Source organism: Chlorocebus sabaeus, chromosome 23, assembly GCF_047675955.1.
Source record: "Chlorocebus sabaeus isolate Y175 chromosome 23, mChlSab1.0.hap1, whole genome shotgun sequence".
Taxonomy (NCBI): domain Eukaryota; kingdom Metazoa; phylum Chordata; class Mammalia; order Primates; family Cercopithecidae; genus Chlorocebus; species Chlorocebus sabaeus.
In genome coordinates, this window is record NC_132926.1 from 6,619,488 (window position 1) to 6,646,238 (window position 26,751).

At 49.8% G+C, this 26,751-nt stretch overlaps 1 protein-coding gene across 1 annotated transcript in view; it reads right to left on the minus strand.

Moving 5' to 3' along the window:
* CPLX2 (complexin 2) overlaps positions 1-25,737 on the minus strand; it is an 83,943-nt gene extending 58,206 nt beyond the window's left edge. The window contains exons 1-2 of the mRNA XM_008015356.3: positions 25,452-25,737; positions 13,033-13,112 (exon numbers count right to left, since the gene is read on the minus strand). The gene's annotated coding sequence lies outside the window, so the exon portion shown is untranslated. The remainder of the gene's footprint in view (positions 1-13,032; positions 13,113-25,451) is intronic.
* Positions 25,738-26,751: the final 1,014 nt, after the last annotated feature.

Sequence of the window (26,751 nt, forward strand, 5' to 3'; positions counted from 1 at the left end):
CTGAAAGAATGATGACATTCAGATTCCCTATGTTCCAGGCAAATGAGCTGGTCCTTGAGCAACTGTCCACAGGAGAGGCCCAGAGTCAGCCCACGTTTCATTGCATGATCGTGTTTCAAGGTGACTAAAAACGTCACCTCCTCGTTGAAGCCCTCAGGAACCCTCCTACTCTGCAGACCTCATCAGTGTCTCCTTTATCACTCTGGCCACTTTCAGCCTCCCCATCTCACTTATTTAGGTGCATGACTCATCTCTCTTGCAGGGAAGTCCATGTCTTACTCATCTTTGATTAGACCCAAGCTCCTCACCTCATGCCTGCACCCAGTAGGGGCTCGGTGCATTTAAAAATACATACATTTATTTGAAGGAAATGAGTGTCCAGACAAGAAGTAAATTTAGGGCCGGGTGCAGTGGCCCATGCCTGTAATCCCGGTACTTTTGGAGGCCAAGGCAGGCAGATCACAGGAGGTCAGGAATTCCTGACCAGCCTGGCCAACATGGTGAAACCCTGTGTCTACTAAAAATACGAAAATTAGCCAGGCATGATGGCAGGCACCTGTAATCCCAGCTCCTTGGGAGGCTAAGGCAGGAGAATCACTTGAACCTGGGAGGCCGAGGTTGCAGTGAGCTGAGATCGCGCCATTGCACTCCAGCCTGGGTGACAAGAGCGAGACTCCACCTCAAGAAAGAAAAAGAATGAAAGAAAGAAAGAAATTTAGGAGAAGGTGAGTAGCAGGAAGTTGGAGAGGGGAAAAGCGAGATGAGACACAGAGACAGAGAGACTGAGTCAGGAAGGGGGTGAAGGAGAGACAGAAGGTGGAGGCCCGACAAGGGAGACAGAATGTCCTGATTGTGTAGAACTGAGGATCTCTGCTGGCCTTGTCTGGGGTTCAGTTGCCCTTGCCCCTGGGGATGGGGAAACCATCAGGAACGGACTCAGTTTGCTCAGGATCCAGTAGGATTGGAAGGAAGAAATCCTATGGGGTGGGAGGGGAGAAGTTGGTGGATGGAAGAAGTGCCAGGGGTCAGGAGCAGCCAGGCTCTTTTGCCAAATCCTGAGTCCACCCCCAGGAGGTCTGCAGTATCACTCTTCCCTCCAGGAAGAGCCCAAACCAGAGAAGGACACACCGTCCCAGGCAGCGGACCTGGGAGTTCCTGACTCTGCTCTGGGACTGAGCGGCCGACTGCCCATCACTCTCTGTTATAGTTTTCTTCGTCATCTCCACAGCCCTGAGCATCATCCAAAGTCATCCTGTTTACCATGTCCTGCTACTTGTTTATTGTCTGTTTCTCTCAATGCAGAGGAAACTCCATGAAGGGAGGGAGCTGGTGGGCCTCTTGGTGCCTAGTACAGTGCCTGGAGATGCTCATGAAATGCAGCACGGATGAAGGAGTGGAAGGACAGGGCGGGTAAGACGTTCACATGTGTTGTGTGTGATAGGGGGTGGGGGTGCTGCTTGGAGGTGGCGTTGATGAAGCACTTTACTAACCATAGCTCCTAAAATAAAGGCGTCCGGGCTCTGAGATGAGAGCCCTTGAGAGGAGAAAGGCCCTTCTGGGACTCATTGTGTGGCTGTCAGTCTGAGCGCGGGCAGCTGCGGGGAGACGAGGTCCTGCAGGGAGGGGATGCCATGCCGGGCCCGCCACACCTGCTCTCAGGCAGTGAGGAACCCGCCAGTGGCCTGTTGTGGCTGCATGAGACGTGAAGAGGCTGACCCTGCTACCCGGAGAGAGGGGGCCGGCGCAGAACAGGGAGCCCCGCTAGTCATAGAAGTGTCGGGGGGAAGGAATGAGTGTGTGCCAAGTAAACTAAGGGCTGCATTATGCCAGGCACCCTGCTGGGCACAGCATCAGCTTGCCTCAGTGACTTCTCCCCACAAGGCACAGAGGAAGGGATTATTGAAACAGGTAAAGAGCCTAAGGCTCAGAGAGGTGACGTGACCACTCCAGGACCACATGGTGGGTGGTGGCAGAGACAAGAGCTAACCAGATTGGCTCCCTTCACATCTCTGGGCCTCCAACACAGTCTCAGGCTGGGGACACTCACCTCCAGATGGCTGCTCACCTCCGTAGGGACTTTTGGTGTGATGCAGAGAGAGGGGGAGGAGGAGGGAATTGGGGAGAGAGATGGATAATTTCCTTTTCTGCAAAATAAGGAGTGAGATAGATGTCCTTGTAGCTGCTTCTTCACCTTCCTTTTGTTCCCTTCTGTTCTATTCCTCCCTGGGCTGCCTGCTTCAGGCTGAGGACATCCCAGCTGTCCTCTCGGGACCCTCTGCGAGACCTTGGGCAGGTCCTTCACCTCTCTGAGCCTGGCCATCTCATCTGTGAAATACTCATAACACTTTTGACCTGTGAGGTCAAAGGGTGGCTGTGAGGAGTGAAGAAGGCAGAGGAAGCCAATGAAGCCTGGTACCTAAGAGATGCCCCTGGTATCAGCCAGAGGTTCCAGGACACCCACATCCCAGTGACTCTACTTGGCTGCCGGAGATAGCTTTCTAAAATGAAGGGCAGACCTTGACCCTCCCCGTCCAGGGCCTTGAATAGACGCTTTGGGAAAGAGAATGTCCAAATGGCTAGGAAGCATATGAAAAGGTGTTTAACCTACTTGTCACTGGGGAAATAAAAATTCCAACGATAACCACTACACATCCACCAGAATGGCTGAAATGGAAAAGACGGAAAATGCCAAGTGTTGGTGAGGGTTTTGGAATTCCTGGAACTTCCACCAAGTAGCTACAGTAGGGAATGTAAATTGCTACTATCATTTTGGAAGAAACATTTGACAGTATCTGTTAGAGCTGAACCCACATCTCCTGTGATGCAGCAACTCCACTCCTTGGCATAAACCCCCTGGAAATGTGTACATGTGTTTTTCCAAAGACACATACAAAAATCTTCATGGCAGCGCTTCTCCCAAGAGTCTAAAGCTGAAAACAACCCAAGTGGCTATCAACACTAGAACTGCATTTTGGTCTAGTCCCACAATGAGATTTACTGGTGCAATGAGAATGAATGACAACCACATGCAACAACTCAAGAGAATCTCCAGTGTTGCTGAGCGGGGTCCAACACTGCGTGATTTTATTTATGTGAAGTTCAAAAACAGCCAATGAATTTATGAAATTAGAAGTCAGGGCTGGGCGCTGTGGCTCACACCTGTAATCCCAGCACTTTGGGAGGCTGAGGTGGGCGGATCATGAGGTCAAGAGATCGAGACCATCCTGACCAACCAACACAGTGAAACCCCGTCTCTACTAAAAATACAAAAATTAGCTGGGCATGGTGGTGCATGCCTGTAGTCCCAGCTACTCGGGAGGCTGAGGCAGGAGAATCGCTTGAACTAGGGAGACGGAGGTTGCAGTGAGCCAAGATCGCGTCACTGCACTCCAGGCTGGGTGACACAGTGATACTCTGTCTCAAAAAAAAAAGAAAAAAAAGAAAAGAAAAGAAAAAAGGAAAAAAAAGAAGAAGTTGGGACAGCAGCTCCTTTTTCAGGGAGATGGGGACTGGAAAGGAGAGCAAAGGGAGCTTCTGTGATGCTGGCAAGTTTCTGTGTCTCGAGCTGGGGAAGGTTACATGGGCGTGTTCACTTTGTGAAAACTCATTGAACTGTAAACATATGTTAGGAGCACTTTATGAACGTAGGTTATAGTTCAGTAATTTTTTTTTTCCTGAAAAAACAAAAATGAAAAACAACTCACCCTTCCATGGCTTCCTGCTAGCCTGGGGCGGGGTCTCTGCTCTGTGGCTGTCTGCAAGGCCCTTTGCTGCGCATCAGCCCGCCTGTCACCACTCCCTGCTCAAGCACTAGAGAAAGGGGCGGGTTTCCCACACAGCAGGCTGATTTTCACCTCTGTGCCTTTGCCCATGGTGCCCCTCTAGCTGGCATCCCTTTTCTCCCCACTTTATGTTTGCCTCCTCATCCTTCCCCCTCCCTAGTGGGCCAACTACCTCCACTCTGAGCTCCCACAGCCCCCATCGAACTTTCCTTTATCTCAGCAATACTCAAATGGTTTCCATATTATCATCTACGTGCCTGTCCACTCTCCCAAGATCAAGGCCTGCCACGGATTCATTTCTTGCCTCTATGCTCAGTCTGGGGCCGGGCAGGGTGGAGAAACAGAATGCTTGCAGAATAATGAAGGAAGCCTTGCTCTTATTTGAGGCTCCTGTTTTCCCCTCTGTGGCTCCCCACACTTAACCCGAGGTTGAACCTCCATCATTGTCCTGTGGCAGTCTTCTGGAGATTTCTCTTCTATGGGACAAATGTCCCCAGTCCTGATCCTGTCTCCCATGTGTGATGGATTTCTCTGTTTCCTTTTGTGAACTAGAAATGGATACACATTCCTCTATACTGATCCCCTCACCTCCTTCATGCTCACTGTACTCAGTTCCCCCGCACAACTCCTGAGGCCAATGCTGTGATTAGTCAGCCAGGTGGGCAAGTGAGCCAGGCACCTTCCCCTCAAACCCTAGTCCATAGGGACATCAGAACCTCTCTTCACAAACATCGTGGGAGTAATTAAAAAATGGAGCAAGATGCTCGGGGCTTGCAGGGGGAGGGGAGTAGGAAGAGCAGTGAGCTTCTTGTCACCAGAGGTATACAAATAGGAACTGGCTGGCTGCAGTCAGGAGAGGTTGGACTCAGTCCCTCTGACCCCAGTGGAGGAAAAGGAAAAACAATGACATCAATTGAGGTCCTACTGTGCATTAGGTCCATTAGACGCATAATGTCAGAGACTATGCACAATTGTTCAGGGAGGTAGGTGTTATCCTTGTATCCATTTGACAGATGATAAAACTGAAACTCAGAGAGGTGAAGGGTCTTGCTAAGTAGGAGTCTGACTTACTAGGAAAGAGCTGGAATTTGAATCCAGATCTTTCTGGCTTCTAAGCTTCTGCTCTTTCTAGAGCCATCTAAGATCCTGTGATTCCATCCCAGAGAACCATCTGCTGTTGTGACACAGCCTGGAGAAAGCATGGCAAGTGTCTTGGAGTCCCCTGGAGTGGGGCCCACTGACTTGCCATTGGCCATGGTCTGGCCAAGGCTGTCAGAGCAGTGAAGGTCCATATCCCCGAGTGCACTGGTGTCTGAGCCCTCCAACAGCTGCAGTCAGTTTTGGGCCACCATGGACACCACGTGAGATGTTGAAGGACCAGGTGGCAATTTCTTTCTGAACAGTTTGCCCATTGACATTTGACTTCTATCTTTCCAACAACTTGATTTTCATTTGCTAGTGTTCACTGATTGGAAAAATAAGGAAAGGTGGAAAGCTCAGATTAATGAAATTCTCTCCCCACTCTTTTCCCACTTTTTAGGATGTGTTGAGTTAAACATGCAAATTAAGAGATGCTTTCATGCACCAGCCATGAGGCACCTCTGGTTCCCGGTTTGAACACTGGACCCTGGCTGCCTCTGCGCCACCCATAGCCCAAGTCCTCCTCTTGGACCCCTGGCTCCCCAGCACTGCCAGCGGCAGGTCAGGGCTTGTGTTGCAAGAACATGAACTCAGTGAATTCTTGTGCGCTCTTACCCATCTTTCCAGCCCCTGATGGTGAGATAGGTCATGTGACTAGTTCTGGCCAACGGCCTGTGAAAAGAAACAATCAGTGTCACTTCCGGGCTGAGGTATTAAGAGTGACTGTCGGCTGGCGTGGTGGTTCACACCTGTAATCCTAGCACTTTGGGAGGCTGAGGCGGGCAGATCACAAGGTCAGGAGATCAAGACCATCCTAGCCAACATAGTGAAATCCCTTCTCAACTAAAAATACAAAAATTTGGGTGTGATGGCATGGGCCTTTAATCCCAACTACTTGGGAAGCTGAGGCAGGAGAATCGCATGAACCCTGAAGGTGGAGGTTGCAGCGAGCCGAGATTGCACCACTGCACTCTAGCCTGGTGACAGAGTAGGACTCCATCTCAAAAAAAAAAAAAAAAAAAAGGAGGGGACTGTGATTTCTCCACTCACTCTCTTCCCGTGCTGCATAATGGTGGAACCAGCCTGGATCCCTGAGTCACCAATTGGAAGGAAACTGCCTGGAGAGCTGCTGGCTCCTCAGAAGACATCATGCAAAGGAGAAACAAATCTTTGTTGTCTTAAGTCACAACAGGGCTTCAGGATTAACTTGTTGCCACAGTATAACCTTGACACCTGCAGTCCCTACAGCCCCCTTCCATCAATGCCACAGTCCTTCACGTGTGTCAGGCACGATGCTGGGCATAGATGTAACAAGAGACAGTGGGTCTCCTTAAGGAGCTTACAGTCAAAAAGCAGCAGACAAAAACAAACGAACTTTAGATGGACTCAAAGTAACAGAGGGTCAGTGCTGTGACAAAAGGAAATACAGGGTCTGTGGGGAATCCAAAGAATGGGTGGCAAGGCAGAGGGAGGGGCAAGTCACAGAAGGCTTCCTGGAGGAATTGATGTCTCATCTTAGTTGTGGTGGATGAATAGAAGTTAGTCCCCATGGTCACAAACTGGTGGTACATATTGTTTGGTCAACACAATATTTAATTGTTTTCCTGTTAATTGATAATATTAAAAAATGAGGAGTTTCGCATAAAACTTTTGATTTGGGCCTTCACTTAAACAAATCCGTACAGGTGTAACCATCAACCCTGGGACCACGTGCCTGTGTGGTAACGGTTGGAGTGGTAACTCCACTCCCGGGAGGGGACAGCAACTGTCCCCCAAGCTAAGCATGTCTGTTCCCTGTCACAGTTCCTTCATGCATGTGCTCCCCCCGAGCCTGCTGATGGGAGGTTTGCAGCCCCTGAGTGAGTCAGTTCTCATTAGACATCCTCAGCCTAGCAGATCCTTCTCAGCCCTGGGGCCGAGGATTGGGCTTGCCCAGCACCCTTTCCCTAGGGTCCCCCGCCCATTGGAAGACCCTCCCTGCAGCAGCTCACCACCATACTCAGGTACAGCGGACCACTGGTCCCAGACTGGGATGGTGACGTTGGTCCATGCAGGGTGGGAGAAAGGAAGCCTCAGGGACAGTCCCAGAGAGTGAAGCCTAGGAGACCACAGTGGCTGGTACTCCCTGGGATCCTCCTGGTAGACATTTGCTGGTTTGAGTTGCCCAGAATCCACTCCTCCTCCCTTTGGTGACAGCCCTTTAATTTTCCTTTTGGGAACCACCCCTCCCTCACGTTCAGTCTTGGAAGCAGTCCCATCAAGGCTCCATGCTTTTGGCTGGCCAGGAGGAGGACACGGGCCCCACGCCAGGCCAGCTGTCTCCCTCCTGGGGCTGTGACTCATGAGCCGAGTGATACAAGGAGGAAAAAAAACGGCTGTGGCTGATGTATCCCAGAGGGGACCTGGACAAAACTGGCCTCAGGCCTTGCTTCCAGACCCCTTGTGCAGCTTTGGCTCTGGTCCTTTCCTGAGCCCTGTGGCCAGCTTTCCCTTTGGCTCTGGGTACCATCTGATAACCTCAATAACCCCCTTTTCTGTCTGAGTATGACAGAGTTAGTCTCTGTTGCTTGCTATCAGTGTACCCTAACTTACACCCAGCCCCTCTCTAGGGCTGCTGTGAACTGTTTAGGTTCACATCTGATTCCCTGTACACCAGACTGACACAGGCTGCCTCTTTCTGTCCCTCAGCTCCTTCCTGCCACCGTGGATAATCCAGGTTGTGATCAACCACTGTATCACAGCCTCTAAATGAAACTCCCTTCTGGATGTAATCAACCTTGCCAGAAACCAGAGGCCTGGAGTCTGTCTCAGATCCACCCTCTGGTGGTAGCCCTGACCTCACTGACTGCTGGCCTGGCTGCTGTCCCGGCTCAGGCAGGAGGATCTGGGCCACTGCCCAGCAATCTCCCTCCTTCTTAAGATGGGGCCTCCTTTGCCCTCCCCAGGACAAGAACTGCCCCGGAGGTTGTGGTGGGGCCTGGAGACATCCCTGCCTCTGGGCCCAGCATGGCCTCTGGAGCCACGGAACCCCTTGCAACACCTTTGCCAGGTTACTCTTGCCTCAGTCATACACCCGTTCTCTCTATTTTCCTCATGTACATCTTGCATTTACTACTACTCACTCTATACTTAGCAAGAGTAACAGATTCATTTTTTGACCTTTAATACATATATTTGAAAAGAGAACATAAGATCCTTCTCATAAACAGGAATGCAGTATCCTGTTCTGTAAATAGAAGGCCATGGTAAAACACAAATACATGGCAAATAAAACATCGTTATCCACTTCCAGTTAGTTACTGTTGCCGGCTGAAGTCTGAGCCTCTTCCTTGGAAAGGAAATCAAGATGGTTAAGGAGAGGCTAACCTTCAATTGAGACTCTCCCCTTGATATAATCAACCGAAAAGGCAGTCACTCTCTCCCAGTGCTATTTAATTTGTGCCTGAATAACTCTTCAAATTGTCTCATGGATCCCTGATGGTCTGTGCCCGCTTTGTGGGAAATGCTACCTCAGCAGCCTCTGACTGCTCTGTGCATCTGTGGCCAGCTCCCTGGTCACACTTGACCACTTCTGCCCACCAGGGCTGGATCCATGGCTGCCTGTCTCATGCCCACCCCACACTGTTCCAGGCCGAGTGGGCCTGGGCACCTACTTTGCCCCAGGAAGCTCTGGTTTTGTTTTGTTTCGTTTTTGGAGCATGGTTCTAGGTTCAACCACCCCAGGGAGCTAAAATAAAGACAAGGATATAAGAACTAACTTTTTGAGCCCTCCTTAAGTGACAGACACTGTGATTGGTGTTTTACATAGATTCTCTCAATTTCCCCCAAATTTCAGTCATTTATGTGCCACCTTCATGATTTCTGCCCTATCACTTACTTAGTATTTCTCTTTAAATTGATTTGCCTTTTTAAAAAGATCACGATTTTATTTTCAAAGGAAATGCTATATTATTTCCATAAATCACAGTTTAGTGTGCTGGTTATATTTTTCTAACACGCATCACTTGCGAGCTATTAAAATAATAAATGTTCATCTGAATACCACCTAAAGTCATCTTGTACAGCATCAATCAATCACATGTGTGCCAGCCTCTGGGAGGTACCAGAGCATCTTAGCTGTGCTCACACAGCCCTGGGAGGGTGGCTTATGGCTGAGAATGTGGAGGCTCAAAGGGACACTTGCCCCAAGTTCCACTGGTGGAAAGGGATGGGGCTGAGATCTGGGCCCAGTCTACCTCCAAAGGCATAGGCTCTTTCAATGACAGTACTTTCCAAAATGCACTTTTTAAAATCAAAAGAATCCTTTAAAAGTAAAAGTATAGGAGGAAATCCAACATATAAAACAGATAAAAGTGAAGCTTTTGTGATTGAAACGGGTTTGGAGGATCCATGGCTTCTTCTTTGAGGCCTTCTCTTCCCTAAACCCATCCTGTAATGGGCCCTGAGAACCCTTCTTAGAAGCCCAGGATGCTGAGGAATATTATTTCAAGCCCACATTGCACAACCCTGTCCCTTGGCTCCATTTAGTGCATTTTTTTTTCCATGAGCCAAACTCCTGAGGGGCAGCTTCTGGGTCTATGTTATTTTTTCTGGCTAGGCATCTGTACCTTGGACCTTGGCCACCTTGAAATCTTGAAATTTTCCATTTTGCCATCTTGAAATCTTCCACTGGCTTTCTAAACCTTACTCTGACCTGATTATTCACTCATCAAACACTGATGTCTATAATGTGTACCCAGATTTTTAGGGGGTACACAGGGGTATGATAGGAATGGAATGTATTTCCTTTGGTGGGTTCCCAGACCTGTGTGAGAGACAGACACTGGTCAAGTGCAGTAAGCGTGTGAGCAGCCCCTGCTCACCTGAAGCTCACTGGTGTTCTCATTCCTATCTCCCTCAGGTGCTGGCTGCATTCTGTGGTGGGCAAGGCCTGGGATGGGGCTGGCCAAGGGGCCCGAGCTGTGCTGGCTGCCCTCTGCATGGTGAGGCTAGAGGTCTTGCCTGATTTCCCAATGTAATATCTGGGTCATCTTCCCTTCAGCAAACACTGCCCGACATAAGTCTAGAGTTCGAATCACATCTCACTCAGATACCCAAACCCTCGTTTCCGTGGGAGGACCCACTTACAATGCTCCCAGCATCTGTAGTATGAAACTCTGCCTGGCTCCCAGCCTCACCCTGTCTTCTCTCCTCATTGCTGAGCCTAATTGACCTTCCAACCTGGAGGCCATCCTCCCACTGAAGTGGGTACCCCAAAAAGATCCTTCTATGCCAGTAAGAAAGGCATCTATTGCCTTAAACATATGAAAAGGTCCTGGCAGAGTTCCAATAGATTTTAAAGATTCCTAAGGGACATTTAGCCTTGTGGTGCCCCCTGACCAAGCCAAGACTGCTATCCAGCCCCTCAGTGCTGACTATGGCCCTGGTCCTCTCTGAAAGGCCTCCATCTTTGGAACACTCTATAATGTCCCCAGAACATCACCTGTGAAGTCTCCTCTGTGCTATGAGACCAGCTAGGTCTTAGCTAAGTCCAAGTTCCGGGAAGCTTCTCTCTCGGTGGGCCCAAGAGTTGAGTCTGCCAGTAAACTCAGAATAACTCAAGTCAATTCAAGCCAAGGCAACTCAGGTCAACTCACGTCAATGCACCTCATCTTCACTATATGAATATGTGCTGTGGACCTCTCTGCCTATTCCACACCACCCTGAGCCAGGCTCTAGTTGAGAGAAAGGCAGAATCCAGCAATAAAATGACACAATCTTGATTCTCAAAGAGCTTTCTGTTTTAAACCCAGATTCCAGACTCAAACTTTTTCGTGAGCTGAGGGAACCCCCTTGCACAAGGGGCTGGATAAAGATCCTCCTTTCTGGCCTGGAGACAGGCCAACCAACATCCTAATCCTGAAGTTTGCTTCTCAAGACTTTTCAAACCACCCTTCCTGGGTAGTATGACTTTGTTAACTCAGATTGCAGAGTCAGCTGGCTCCTCCACCTTTAAGATCTGGTTCATACGGGTCCTGAGTCAATCATTCATAATCATTCATTCATTTATTCACAAACCTACATCGAACACTTACTATGTGCCATCCACCTTACATATATTATCTCATTTAATCCTCAGCGTAATCAATGTGAATGAAAAACCAGTAAGGGGCCAGCTAGACTTCAACTTGGCCCTGATTCCAAAGCCTGTGCTCTTTCCATCTCATCCCACTGCCTCTTAGAACAATTGAATAGAATCTACAGAAAGAGATCACTGAATGCTTAAACCAACACATTCTATATGGAGGGAAAGAGTGGATTAATGAATATTTTATGTAAGACCAAATCCCACCTGACCAGTTTATTAGAATTCTTTCAGAAGAGAACTATATAGGGAGATAAAGCGAGATTTCACAAAAAGCCTTTGTCAAGTTTCCATCCCAAAGCCTATTAATAAAATTGATTCATTATAGAATTGGGCAGAGGTGGGTGGTGAGTGGGAGGGAGTCTATTTTTGCATGGATAGGGAACTGGCTTGGAGACAAGAAACAGAGGGTGGAGATAGATGGGTGCTTTTCCAAATGGGTTTCCCAGGAATTGGTACTGAGTTTGGTCTTACATAACACTCAGTACACACGCATTGAGCACCCAGTGTGTACAGGTCTTGCACTAAGCATGGGGCTGGAGTACCCAAACAAGCCGGAGTCAGCTCTTGTCCTGGAAGAGCCCAAAGGTGCAAGTGCTCAATGACATCTCCAGATTTTGGAAGATGAGAAGCTCCTCAGCAAGAGGAAATGCCAAGACATTGGAGACAAAACTTGAAGAAGGTTGCTGGGAGTGTGGAAACCCCAGACAGCAGCCAGAAGGTCTGGGCTTTAGCACCAGCTCTGTCCCCGACTCTCTGTGTGACACTGGGCCAGTCCCTCCTCGCTCTGGGTCTCAGTTTTCTCTCCTATACAATGAAGAAATTGGACAAGATGATCCCTAAGGCTGCAGTGCTCTGGATGGAGGAGAATAACTTACACTAGGAACTGGTAATGAGGAAGTCTTCATTTCCTGTGGCCAAAATGTCCCCTTCTGTCCCTGCCCTGTGAGGGGAGGCCCCCCTCCCACCTCTCATTTGTGAACAGTAAAGACGAGGCAGAGAGCCATGAGGTCTGTGATGCTGCGGCTCAGAGCCCAGCCTGGAATTCCTCAGTGGCATTCTCTGCGAATGACTCAGCATCATAAATAGCTCCCATCTGGATGAGCAACGATATCTATAGCGATCGAGATCTCTATATCCACATACACTCTCTCTGTGCAAATATGTGGTTCACTGTATGCTAAATACGAGGTGGCCTGGAGACGTTCCTCCTCTTAAGAGACTATTTGGTATGAAACTCAAGACTGTTTATTTAAAGAAACAAGTTTACAACTATGCACACTGGATTACTGGTTGTGGGTGGTGGGGAAGAGGCGATGTGGATGAGGGACGCCGGGTGTGATCCGAGCTTGGCCAGCCACCTGGAAGAGGAGCTGAGGTTGACTCCTCCACCCATAAGATGGTTGGGATCCTGGGCTGGGGAGGGGGTGGCAGGGGGGATGTTGAGCTCATCAGTGCAGGAAACCACGGCTCAGCAGAAAGAGCACAGGATCTGACAGCGACAACAGAGCCAAATACCAGCCCAGCTGCCTTTCCATTCATCTTGGGCAGTTCATCAGTTCATTCATTCATTCATCAAACATGTACCAAGCACCTACAATGTGCACAGGCCATTGGGATACAGACATGAAAAAACTGGGAATTCAGCCTTAGCTACCTACCAGCTGTGTATCTTTGGGCAAGTCCTTTCCCTCTCTGAGCTTCAGTTTTCTCTTCTGTAACTGGGGATAATAATATCCACCTCAGGTTTTTTGGGGAGCACTGAATAAGGCAATGCACAAGAAAGTGCTTCTCTGTCGTAAATGCCTCTGCACATGCAAAGTAAACACCATACCATCACAGTGCCCAACTGATCCATCTTATTCCATCTTAGGACTGTTCTTGGCAATCGCAGAGGGAAGACATGCCCCCTTCATCAGGGCTCCAGGGGTGAGGGGATGCCCTGAACACATTATCCAGGGCTTTGGTGCTGAGCAATGCCCTTACCTTTGCTTCCTGGCAGAGCTGGGATGCAGGCGCCTTCAGTCACTGAGCAGAGCAGATAGCATGGCAGGGACCACACCTTCCTGGAGGAGGAGAGAGGAAGTTGAGGGCTGAGGAGAGAGCTTCTGGAGGAATTGGCTTGCTGAACGGGCATGGAGCCCCAGACCCCGGTGAAGGCATGCCCTCACCTCTCTGGAGGCCACCACTGCTGCTCTTGATTTCAGCAAAGGGCTGGGTGGGATGGAACCCTCCCTGGCATCAGACCCAACTCCTGGCCCATCTCACCCAATCTGACAGTAGTTATCCATCTTGTTCACTGGTGCAGGTAGCACTTGGATCGTACCATCGACTGTATTTTCTTACTTAAATGTGATTTCTGATTGGTATAAAGGGACAGGATTTATCATCAATCATATCTGGTTTTGAATTCCAGCTTTGGGGATGTCCTCTCTGAGCCTCAGTGTCCTCATCTGTAAAATGGGATGCCTAATAGTACTGGCCTCATATACTCAGTGCTATATAAGTGCTTGTTATTATTACTGTTGTTAAATAAGATCATGTCTGTGAAGATTTTTTTTTTTACACTATAGCTCCTCAAATTTTAATTACCTTCCTTTGCTTGATTCTAGGGGGCATCATGCATTCTGTAAAAGGCAAAGATTGGCTGTTACATGACTTTGTTTCCAGAGCTCTGCATGGGGTGAGGCAGATTGTAGGTGCCAGTCAGTAATTGTTGACTGAGCATCGTGACAAGCTTGCTAGATTTGGTATCACATATTTAGGATGAGTGAGGTCGATGTTCCATCCTCATCTGACAGATGAGAATACTGATGTGGAGAGGGGGAGATGGTCTGCTTAAGATCACATGGGGGTAGGCCTGGAGCTGGGACTCTTCTCTCTCCAGCTCTTGCTCTTTGCTGCAGCCAGGGCCCCCCTTGGAGGGGAACCAAGGCCCCAGTAACTGAAGGGGCTGCAATGTCCTCCCCCCAGGACAAGCTGTCGCTTCCTCCCCCAACTCTCCATTTCCTCTTCTTTTAGTAACCATAGCACTGCTCTCAGTGGCTCCGAAGCAGATACTGTTGTCTCACTTGCAGAGGTGAGGACTAAGGTTGAGAGGCATGAAAGGTTGGCCCAGATCACGGAGACAGTATAGAGTGAATCAGGGCTTTCCACAGGGATCAGCCAGCTCCTGGCATGGTTACCTCCTAACACAACCCTCAGACCCCCACTTCCCTCCCCTCCTCCATTGCTAGAATAGGAGCTCCTTGGGGCCGAGTCCGGCTGTCTCCCCAGAGCCTGGCATTTAGCAGGACTTGATAAGTATCTGTTGAGTGAATGAATGAAAGAGTGAGTAACTAAGTGGGTGAATGACTCTGCCAGGCCGTGTTCTAAATGCTGGTGACAACAGCAGTGAAAAGGGCAGGCATGATCCCTGCTCTCAGGGAGCTGACAATATTTGAGTTTAAAACTAGCAACTGGATTAAAAACAGGGCAGATGTTCCTGTTTCCAGCTTGCCAGAGAGGGAGGAGGGGTGGGCGCCTGTGGGCTGCAGCCTGCTGCCTGCCCAGGGAACGAGCACCTGGGTGCAAATGGCATCTTCCCCGTCCTTAGGTGGGGCCACCTGTGTGCAGGGACAGGAGGCTGGCCTTTAAGAAGGGAAGGAAGGAAGGAGAGGTGATACAATTCTGTGTTTAACGTCTACCTACTGCTCAGTCCCAAACAGCTAGCGCGTCATCTGGCACATAGCACGTGCTTAGTAAACTTTTGTTCCATGAATGAAGAGTGGGCAGAGCACATTTTGGGATGACTTAGGTCTAGGAGGCAGAGAGAATCAAGAGTGTTAACTACTAGAATTATTATGACTTAGAATGGAGCGTCACTCCTTACAGAGCCTTTTCACACACTGGTCATTCTCCTGGGCAAGAGAGGGGCCCGTTGAGCACACACTTGCTGGTGAGTGCTCTGTGCCTCTGTGCTGGGCACCAGTGGTGTTGGTGTAAACAAAACAGCAATGCCACCACCTTCAGTGTATTTATGTGTGCCAAGCCCTCACAGCCACAATCCTTAACACTCCCATTAGCCTGGCAACGCCAGTGTCATAACCCCTACCACACAGAGGATGGCACGGAGGCCCAGAGAGGCCTTGATCTTACACGGTGGAAACCCGTGAGTAACTAAGTGGGTGAATGACTCTGCCAAGGTCTCTTGTCTTACTCTAGGAGTGAGACATAAAAACTTCATAGCTGAGGCTGGTCGCAGTGGCTCACGCCTGTAATCCCAGCATTTTGGGAGGCCAAGGTGATGGATCGCCTGAGGTGGGGAGTTCGAGACCAACCTGACCAACATGGAGAAACCCCATCTCTACTAAAAAAAAAAAAAAAAAAAAAAAAAAAAAATTAGCCAGGCATGGTGGCACATGCCTGTAATCCCAGCTACTTGGGAGGCTGAGACAGGAGAATCACTTGAACCCGGGAGGCAGAGGTTGTGGTGAGCCAAGGTGGCACCATTGCACTCCAGCCTGGGCAACAAGAGCAAAACTCTGTCTCAAACAAAAAACAGAAAACAAAAAAAAGTTCACAGCCGAATGGGGACACGAGCAGGAAAGCAGATAGTTAAGCTACAATGTGCCACCCCCTCTAACACAGTTTTCTCTGAGGTGCCTCTCTCTTCAGCACTTTAGAGAAGCTGGGAGGGCTTCTCTGATAAGGTGAGTCTGGAGCTAAGGATTTGCAGAGGCCAAGTGGACAGTGGGGCAGGAAGGGCTTTCCAGGCAGAAGGAACAGCATCTGCAAAGACACGGAGGATGCATGGTCTGCTCAGGGAACTGGGAGGAAGGTGGCTTGGCTGGAGCCTCAGAGCCAAAAAAGAGACTGGCAGGTTGTCAGAGCCAGTTTAGAAGGGGCCTTAGAGGAGCTTAGGCTTCACCTTGAGGGTGATGAGGAGCCATTGCAGGGCTCAGCTCTGCGCTCTCGATCCTTCCGGGCACCTCAGGGGCTCAAGGATGAGAATGGGAGCATGAAGGTGGGGAATCTGGGGTGCTCTTAACAGGTTGTGGACAGGGAGCTGTGCTAAGGCAGTGGCTTGAGGTGGCAAAGATAGGAGGAGTAGGTAGCAGGACTGGGGGCTTGATGAGGTGTGGAGCTGAGGGAGAATGGGACTCAGCCTGCTGGCTTGGGTGCGTGTGTATTAGTGACATGGGCGTCTGTGGCAGTCAGCCCTCTCGTCAGCTGACCCACCCTGTGGAGTTGGAGGTCCTCTCCCAGCCACGAGAAAATCGCTGTGGCAGCTCCTAGTGCCAGTTCCAGCACAGGCTACCCCTACCACCTGACTGCTTGCAGACCGTGTCCTAGCAACCTCGCAGCCCTCCCCTTGGCAACGTGAGCTCCTCCTCTGACTGCGCTGGAAGGAAAGGTGGGGCTGGGATGCCCCCTGACCACTAGACCCGCCCAGGGGACTTGCCACTTGCAGCCTGCTGGGCTCATCAGGTGGAGGCTGGCCAACCAGGTGAGGGAGGTGGTCTGGACACAGAAAGCCTTGGGAACTGGGTTCTGACCCCAGAACTGATGCTCTGTGTGAAAGATCTTGGACACGTTTCTTCCCCTCCACAGGTGTCAGTTTTCCCCTCTGTAAAATAAAAAGGGATCGCTGCAGTCTAATGCTGTCTTATCCCATTTTTAATATTTTCCATGCTTATTGCTTGGATTCTCTGTTGCTGACACAGATTTTAGTGTCAGACTCCAGGGATTTAAATCCTAGTGGACAAGTCATCTCATCCCTGAGTCTAGATTTTTTTTTTCTCTGAAAAATGGATATAGCTCATGTTTACTCAAAAGGGTTATTAGAGTTGGCTGAAATGGTGTCAATCGAAGTGCTTTACAAATGGCAAAGAATAATTAAGATGAATGTTACTGATTTCATTTCATCACATGGTCTGTGCTCTATTGAAATTCATTGGCCCACCACCAGCAGTGGCCACAGCAGCAAGAGTTTACTGAACACTTACTATGTGCCAAACATTGTGCTGAGTGTTTTCCTAGTATTACAACAACCATGGGAGCTACCTATAATTATTATCCCCATTTTACATATGAACAAAATGGAGGGCTCATACGGTTAAGTATACGAAGAGCTTGGCCTGGCTCCCTGGCTTCAAAACGTGCTGGTTTAAAATGCATGAGGTGTCCACCTCAGGATCTCTTCTTACATCTTAGGTTTTTCCTCTTGTCTGAAGGCAGAATCTAACAGGGTTGGGTAGTCAGGGGAGTAGCACTAACATTTAATGAGCATCTTTTATGTGCCAAGAATCGACCAGGCTTTCAGATTTAAACGTGTGTGTCAATGACTGGGAGGGCTTGTTAAAATGCAGGTTCTGATTCAGTGCCTCTGAGATGCAGCTGAGATCATGCATTTCTAATAAACTCCCAGCTGACGTTGATGCTGCCGGTCTGTGGACCACACATTGAGTAGCCAGGCACTAGAGGACTTTAACCAGTATCCTACTGAATCCTGGTGACTAAGTCTTATTAGTTCTGGGTTCAAAGACGGGGAAATCGAGGCTTGAGAGGCAATGCACCTTACTAGGCTCCCAAAGCATACAAGGGCTGGGTCTGATCCTACACAGCACCTTAGGGTAAAGGCCCAGTATCACCTCCTTGATGTGTGATCCTTTCTCCGGGCTTCTGTCTCCACAGCCAAGGCAGGCAGTGTTCTCTGGGGCCCCTACCGGGAACAGTTTCTTATTTTCAGTTCTCCGTGAGCAGACTGGCTCCTGATACTGGCTCCTAGTGGGAACAGGGCTTGGCCCAGGCAGTGTCCCTGCCGTTGAGCAAATGTCTTAGGGCCAAGATTAGAACCTACTTATGTACAACTCATTTCACCTTCCTCACCCTAATCCCTCCTCTTTTGCATCCTTTGTTTAAAATTTTGATATTTTATTCATCATGGTTTTTTTGCACTAATTTTTTTAAAATATTGCATACAAAGTTATTTATCTTAATCAAGTTTTCAGCATCCCCTTAAATTGTGCACCAGAGGCAGGTGCCTCACCCCAGTCCTAGTGGTCTTATGTTGTCTCCCTCCCCCTGCATCCAACCGGCATTAGGATGCTGCCCGCAAGGCACTGCAGTGCCCACACGGCCGCCCGCGCCAATGGATTTATTTCCCAGCAGGTGAGTCCTGCAGATGCATCACTTGCGCTGCCCCTTGGCTGACCTGCTCTAGAGATGGCAGCAGGGACTGTGGCCTGAAGGAGGGCCCAGGGGATCACTCTGACATGGGCTTCACCCCATCCACCCCTTACTGGCTGAGTGACTGAAGGAAGTGACTTCACCACACTTTAGATCACGCCACCCCTCTGTCTCACAAGGAGACTCCCTCAGCCTTCAAGGCCCTGCCTAACCCCAGCCTCACAGCCTTTCTGCTCTTACCATCTATGACTCTCCTCCTTGCTCACTTGGTTCCTGCACTGCAATCTTGTCAGGGTTGTTTTTGTCCTAGGACCTCTGCATGTTCTGTTCCTTCTGCCTCCACGCTTGTCCCATAGGCAGCTTCTTCTCATTCAGATGCCAGCCCCAATGCCTCTTCCTTGAAGCCTTCCCTAATTTAAACAGCCTCATCCTCCTTGGCACACTCTCTTTTACTTTCTTTCTAGTATTTATATGACTTGGTGAAATGATTTTGTTTACTTGCCTGGTTTTTGTCTCCCCACTAGAAAGTGAGCTCCACAGAGGCATGGCCCTTGTCTTCCTCTTCACTGTCTCTCCAGCTTCTAAAACAGTTATTGGCTCATACAACTGCCCAGTGGGTATTGACGAATCAATGAGCTATTGCTTGGGCTTCAGTTTTCACATTTGGGAAGTGGGATGATAACCCTAACCCACAGTGTTATTTTCATAATTGAAAGCACATTTGGGCCGGGCACAGTGGGTGGCTCACGCCTGTAATTCCAGCACTTTGGGTCCCAGCAAACAGATCACCCGAGGTCAGGAGTTCAAGACCAACCTGGCCAACATAGTGAAACCCTGTCTCTACTAAAAATACAAAAATTAGTCTGGTGTGATGTCAGGTGCCTGTAATCCCAGCTACTTGGGAAACTGAGGAAGGAGAATTGCTTGAACCTGGGAGGCGGACATTGCAGTGAGCCAAGATCATGACACTGCATTCCAGCCTGAGTGACAGAGCGAGACTCTCTCTCTCTAAAAAAAAGAAAGAAAGAAAGAAAGAAAGAAAGAAAGAAAGAAAGAAAGAAAGAAAGAAAGCACATTTGTTGAGCATCTGCTATGTGCCTGTCATTGTGCAAAATGACCCAGCGAGCCCTGGTGGTATTATCCCCATTTTACAGACGATGAACTTGAAGCTCAGAGACATGGTGGGATTTGCTTAAGATCTTCCAGCTGGAACAGTCAGGGCTGAGGCTCTCTCCTGTTGGAGAAACACCTGGCCCCATGCCCTGCTCTGCAGAGGTGTTCCTGATGTGAGAGCCAGGGCTGAGTTCCTCGGAGCCTTTTGCCATTTGCTGCTTGACCTGCAAGACCCTACTTGCCCGCCTGGCTGTCGCAGCTTCCGACGAGTCAGAGACAGGAATTCTAATGGCTGATTTTTGTGGAACACAAAGGCCTGCCTCTGCAAATGTGGAGATACATTTTCTCCGCATTGGCACTTACCACGCTGAATGTCTGGGGAACAGTTTTCATCTGCCAGGCACTTTACCAAGATTAACTTTTGAACCCTATGCAGCAATGCTTGTTGCAGATTGAGGGGGTGGCAGGGAAAGTGTGGGCAGTGGTGTCTTTGATCACAGGAGAACCTAGGATTTGGAAGGGCTTGAGACCCCACGTCAACACCTCTGGAAGTTTGGTTTATTTTCCTGAGAAGTGGTTTCTCCATCGTCCTGAAAGCACTGAGCTCCTAGACAATTCAAGGTTTCTGATGTTTCCTGGCCCACTTGGCTACCAATTCAGCAATGTAGTCCACAAATATTTTCTGAGAATACCCTAGGCATTATTCTAGACTCTGAGGATGCAATGATGGGACAAAATATATGCTGCCTTTGTCCTTCTACAGATATTAACTCAGTGGAGGAGCTGGAGGACAGAGACTCCTGCCGGTAACTGGCTGTGTGACTGTGGGTTAGTTCCCTTCCCTCTCTGGGCCTTTGAATTTTATCTTCCTCTCTACTCTGAACCCCCATGCTTAAAAGTCTTCAATAGCTCCCCATTGCTTACAGAGCAAGGTGGGCATCTGTGGCCTGGGATTCAAGGCCCCAAGCCAGGCTCTAGTGGACACTTCTTGGCATGTGCTCCTGGCTCGCCCATCTCCATTTTGCTCTGTTTTTATTTAGAATACTCGTACTCATACGGCACTTTCTGAGTGCCAGGAATGTCTGAGTGCTGCACATATTTTAACTTGTTTAACTCTCACAGAAATCCCTTGAAATAAGTCTTTGGACTCTCATCATCTCCATTTTAAGAATGAGGACATCGAGTCACACAGGGGTAAACAACTTGCCTAAACCCATGCAGCTTCTCAATGGCAGGGCTGGGGTTTGAAAGCAGGCAGCCTGGCTCCCGGGCCATGCCCTCCACGGCTACCACACACTGCCCCTTGGTGCACCTGTGCAGCAGCCTTACCACTCTCCTTTCCCAGATACAATCCCACATCCATTGTGCACCTCCGTGAAGCCTTCCCTGATGCTTCCCAGGCTGACTTAAATCTTGTCTCTGTTCCCACAATGGCAGCCTTTAGCATGGGATACTGTTGTTCTTGCTTGCCTACTGTCTCCTTAGTTGAATGTTGACCACCTCCGGGTGGGAGAGGCTGTGTCTCACCCTTCCTGCCTCAGTGCTTAGCCCAGCACCCCCGTATCATCCACTCTTCACACAGCAACAGAGGCATTTTTTTAAAACACCCAGTTTTTTTTTTTTTTTTAACACTCCTCTGCTTAAAGCCATCTGGCTACTATCTATTACATTTAGAATAACAGCTTCAATCCTGACCATGGCCTAGAAGGGCCTGCATGATCTCCTTTCTGCCCTCTCCCTGCCCCTGGCGGCTGCTGCTCTCCCCTCACTCACTCCACCTCCCATCTGTCCCCACACAGTCCAGGCTCACATTAGGGCCTCTGCCAGAGCTATTTCCTTTGCCTGGAGTGTGCTGCCTCACGTCATCACATGACTGACTCTTGTTATTCAGGCCTCAATTCCATGTCACCGGTTCACACAGGCCTTCTCTATCTGTCTGTCTGTCTATTTTCACATTTGCTTTTCAATTGTTATCAATGACTGTGCCTACTGTGAATCTGTGAGCCCCATGAGAACAGAGATTAGCAGTGCCTTGTTCTGCTGTATCACCATCACTTGGAATAGTGCCTGACACAGAATAGCCATTCAATGAGTAAGCGTCTTGAAGGAAGAGGATATGCTCACCAAGTCCCTTTGGGATCTTACATATTGCAGTTCAACTAGGCCCAGGTAATATAATGCATCAAAGTCAGTCTCATCCCAAGCTGATAGCTGGGATAATTTCACAAGCCGGGATGCCCTATCTTGATCGCTTTTCTATGTCTGGACTGCAATCACACTCCCAGAGCAAGGCACTTTTTTTTTTTTTTTTTTTTTTCTGGAGATGGAGTCTCACTGTGTTGCCCAGGCTGGAGTGTAGTGGCACGATCTCAGCTCACTGCACCCTCCACCTGCTGGGTTCAAGGGGACTTTTATTGGCTTTTAATGGCTGTTCTCTGCTGACTTCCCTTCACCAAGGATGCTAAGAGCTCCTTGCATGTGCTCTCAATTGTCTACCTAAGACTTGGGGAAACTTGTGAGACACTGCCCTCCCCATTTGGTAGCAGGGGCTTCCCTGCAAAGTGAAATATCTGACTTGCAGAATAAAAGCCCCAGAGCCCAGTCAGGACACACATACCCATTATGGCCATCACATTTCATCAGTAATATCAGTAACGGGGAGACTTTATGTTCCCAAAAGGCACAAGAGCTCTGAGTCCTGCCAGGGCCCGAGCCAAACACTACTCATTTAGCACCTCCGAGGAGCTGAGGGCTGTAACTGAGCAGGGCGTGCAGCCAAGTTCAGGGCAAATGGGAAAACCAAGGCCTCATATGCATCTGGTTAAGGCAAGCAGGGCAGGCAAAAATCCACAGAAATGAGATCTGGGCTTCTGACTGTTCAACCTTTTGCTAATGAGAACCAAGGGACCAGCTGAGAGGTTAGCACAGCAGCCAGAAAGAAGGTGCCACCAAGATCAAGTTACTTAGAAAATATATGGAAGGGGCTGGGTGGAGTGGTTCATACCTTCAATCCCAGCAGCATTTGGGGAGGTGAGGCAAGAGGATCACTTGAGCCCAGGAGTTTGAGACCAGCCTGGGCAACATAGTGAGACTCCATTTCTACAAAAAAAAAGAAAGAAAAAGAAAAAAAAACTTTAAAAAAATAGCTGGGCATGGTGGTGCACGCCTGTAGTCCAAGCTACTTGGGAAGCTGAGGAGGGAGGACCCCTTAAGCCCAGGAGTTCGAGGATGCAGTAAGCTGTGATTACACTATATATATATATATATATATATATATATATATATATATATATAAAATTATATATATTTATATATAATTTTATATATATATATATATAGAGAGAGAGAGAGAGAGAGAAGGGAAACTTGCAAAGGGATCTCAAAGATCAAGACCAACTGTCATACATAGCCATCTTCTTGAGAACCAAGAAGGCTATTTTTTGTCCCCCTTCATTTTTCCTCTTCCAGCCTCTTTGAGCTAGAGAATAAAATGGCATCCTAAATTTATGAGTTCATAGATCTGGGTTCTGGTCTCTGCACTATGGAACTTTGGGCCAGTTTCTCCCCATTTTTTTACCCCTCTTTTCCTCATTTGTAAAATGTGGCTGTTGGGCCCGATGATTTTCAAATCAATGATTTCCATAATGTTAAGCTTTCTAGCCTTAGGAGCTCATGATTCAAATTACTTTGAAAAGGAAGCTCTTGCTTTTTCTCTATGGGGTTTGATTTGTCTTTACTTATTGGTCTAATGCCCAGTGTAGGTAGTGGACATGAACAATTCTGGCATGCTCAAACCTGTTGAGGGTTGATGTATCCCTTGTTTATTTCTGAAACAGTTTCTTTTAATGCATATGGCTCATCACTATAGTGTGGCTTCTCAAGACATCCTGCAAAGAACAGAAATGTTCAGAATGGATTGAGGAGGGAAGGTCATGATTTGAGTTAGTGACTTCCAGGGTGGTCCAGTATCTGAATGGCAGAAGTTGTACGGATGTTAAAATCTCTCTGCATGAAATGATGTGATGTCTTGGGTTTGCTTCCAAATAAGTCAGTGTGAGTGTGTGCGCATGTGATGAGAGTGGATGTGGGTGTGTGTGATGAGAGTGGGTGTGGGTATAAATGAAACAAAATTGGCCAACTGTTGAAGCTGAATGATGGGTATGTGGGGGGTTATTATACTATTCTTTCTATTTTTCTAAATATGTTTGAAGTATTCCATCATAAAAGGCTCTTTGGAGACTGGCTCCAGCCCTTCTCTCCACTCTCATCTTTCAGTCCATATCCCGAGGACCCTCTGGCACAGTGACATTTCCTTGGTGGCTGGGACTTCACATCTCTTGGCCTTGACACACAGCTCTCTCTGCCTGGGGTCCTTTTCCTCGTCTTTCCTTACAGTTCCTGACTCCTGCTTCTGAGATCCCACCAGCCCAGTTGCCTTGATACTTATCATAACATATTGCAACTGTTTGTTTTCTTTTCTGGCCTGTGACCTCCTCAAGCTACTTCTCTACCTCCCCAGTGCACAGCCAGTGCCTGGTATATAGTAATTCCCCAGTACAAGTTGACAGAAAGGATAATAGCAGTCATAGGATCTACCGTTTTTTGAGCATTTACTATGTGCCACTAAGCTCATTACATGGCTCTCTCATTAAATTATCATCCAAGTGGGTACTATTAATCTTCTCATTCCTCTTTAATAGCTGAAGATAGTCTCAGAAGGTCACTTGCCCAAGGTCACATGCTAGTAAGTAAACCACTCTGCTATTCTCCTTGCATCTGGGATTTTAAAATACTTCTCCGTGAATGTTATGCAACAGGACCAGGAGTTAGAGAGCCCGGGTTTTAGGCCCAGCTTTGCTACTAAATTGCTGAGTGACCTTAGGCGAATCACCCCTGCCCCCTAGGCCTTGTCTTCCGCGGAGACAATGAGTGATCTAGAGTGTCACGTGATCCGAGGGCCCTCCCAGCCTCAGCTCTCAGAGAAAAGGTTTCTCTTCCTCGTATGCTTTCCTGCCGCGGAACTGGCTTCCCTGTTTGGGAACCTCCCGGCTTCACAGACGCCCTCAACCTTTTTTTCTTGCTAATTGCAACCTCCCAGGCCTAAGCTGAGTTCTCGACCTGCGGTCTGGGTCGCCCCCTCCCCACTGCCTTGTCTGCGGTCTGGGATTTCTCTGGAGGTGGGGGCGGACCCCGGGGCGTGAGGGAGAGAGGGAGCCTGGAGCTGTCCCGTTCGTGAGGCTTCCCCGCGTCTTCTCAGCCCCCCTCCCCCTACGGAAACTCAGCCTCACACTTTCTAGGGATGTTCCGGGGACAGCCGGAGTCAGTGATTGCAGCTGCCAGCCGCGGGCTTCTGTGCTGGGCTCTTGGAAGTCCGCGGTTCTGAGCTGGGATGGGGGTGGGGGTCTGGAGGGAAGAAGGGGCGGCGCACTCCTTCCTCCCCGCCGAGACCTCAGCCTAGGCCCAGCCCGCCCAGCGGAGCCAGGACCCTTCTGTGCCTGTGTCCCCTCCACCCTCTTGCCCACTCTTAGCTGGGCCCCGCCATTGCACGGCCAGGCCTCGGCGGACGGCAGACCCAAGCCGGAGACGCGCGGCTGTGCTAGGCCCCCGCCCAGCTCGCCGGTGACACCGCTCTGGGAGAAGCTGAAATCCCCCGATCGATGCAGCCTCACGCCACCCCTAGGCGCGCAGGGGGCCCCAGACCCGCGGCTTTGTTCGCGGTTCGCTGTGCAGCAGGAGAGAGCTGTCCGCTGCCGCGGTGCTGGCGCGGGGAGCGGCGCGCGGGGGCGAAGGACTGTCCTTAGCAGCCGCGCGGAACCCGGGCGGAGGGTGCAGAAGAGCCTGCCCGGCCGCCGCTGTCCTCCGCTGCAGTGCTGACCCGGGAGGGACCCCGCGCGGCGCGGAAGCTGTCCCCGAGGTAGTGCTGGAGCGAGAAGCCCGAGGCGCCCTCTGCCTCGCCCCGGAAGAGCCGCCGGCGGCTGAGAGCTCTAGGGAGGGGGAGAGGCCGGAGGAAGCCGCCTTCAGGAAGCTCTCGAGCGCGGGGCCTGTGGCCGGGGTCTCTCCGCCAACCGCTCCCGCGGAGGAGGGCGGCTCAGCCACAGGGAGCGAGCGCGCGTTCTACGAACCTGTTGGAGGTTGCAGCTCCTCCGCGGCCGACCAGGGCGCCCGGGACCGAGGTTCTGGCGCGTTTCTCCCTCCCCCTCTTCCTTGACTCCTCCGCCGAGGCGCTCCCTCCTGCCTGGGCTAGCACACGTGCACGCGGGGGGCGCCGAGCCCCGTTTCTGTCCGCCCCGAATGTCTGCCGAGCTGCAGGGCACAGAGCCCAGAGGCCTCCCCCCAAGGGCAGACCCGCTCCCAGGGAGACCCAAGCTTCCCGAGAAAGGAGGCGGGGGCTGGCGGCGGAGACGAGAGAGGGCGCCAGCAGAGGTGGCCGTGAAATCAAGGAGACATGGGAGAGTTCCCACACAGGCAGTGCTGCCCTGAAGTTCGAGGACTTAGGGGTCTGCCACTAGAGCATCCTGACTTTGAAATATCTCTCTTTCCATTTCTGTGACCAATAACCCAATGCAGGTCTACCTACCTGCTCTGCTGCAAACTGCACTCAGTGGCCTGACTGCCGCTAGTACCTCATTCCAGGCTGTCTTTTACCATGTCCCAGAGAAAGCTCTCTAAACTAACTTTTTGACGGGATCCTTCACTAGCAAGACAAGCTATGTGCCCATCATGACAGAGGACCACTTATTCTGAACAGGCTTACCCCAGTGCCTTAGCACCTGCCCTTCCCTTTGGCTGAGACTTTCTCCCTTCCTTACTACTTATGCTTTACCTTCAGGTGAAAGCATCCTCATTTTACATGCAAATTTTCCTGGCCCCTAAGGCACAGTCAGTCACTGCCTCCTCTAGAATCCCTCAGCCTTTACATCCCTCCACTACACTTCTCATCACATTGTGTTACTCATGTACCTCTATCCTCAGTTGCCAGGCTAACAAAAACTGGTTCCATATTTTATGTTTCCCTGTATCTTCATCTCCTAGCCTGGTGACTGGCACACAAGAGAGGTTGAGTTATATCTGCTGAATGAATGTACACATGAGAAGCAGAGGTCAAAATAACTTCCTTTTCTTCATGTGATTGCTCATTCGATTTCTTTCTTTCTTTTCTTTTCTTTTTTTTTTGAGACGGAGTCTCGCTCTGTCGCCCAGGCTGGAGTGCAGTGGCACGATCTTGGCTCACGGCAAGCTCTGCCTCTGGGGTTCATGCCATTCTCCTGCCTCAGCCTCCCAAGTAGCTGGGGCTGCAGGCGCCCACCACCACACTGGCTAATTTTTTGTATTTTTAGTAGGGATAAGGTTTCACCGTGTTAGCCAGGATGGTCTCGATCTCCTGACCTCGTGATCTGCCCGCCTTGGCCTCCCAAAGTGCTG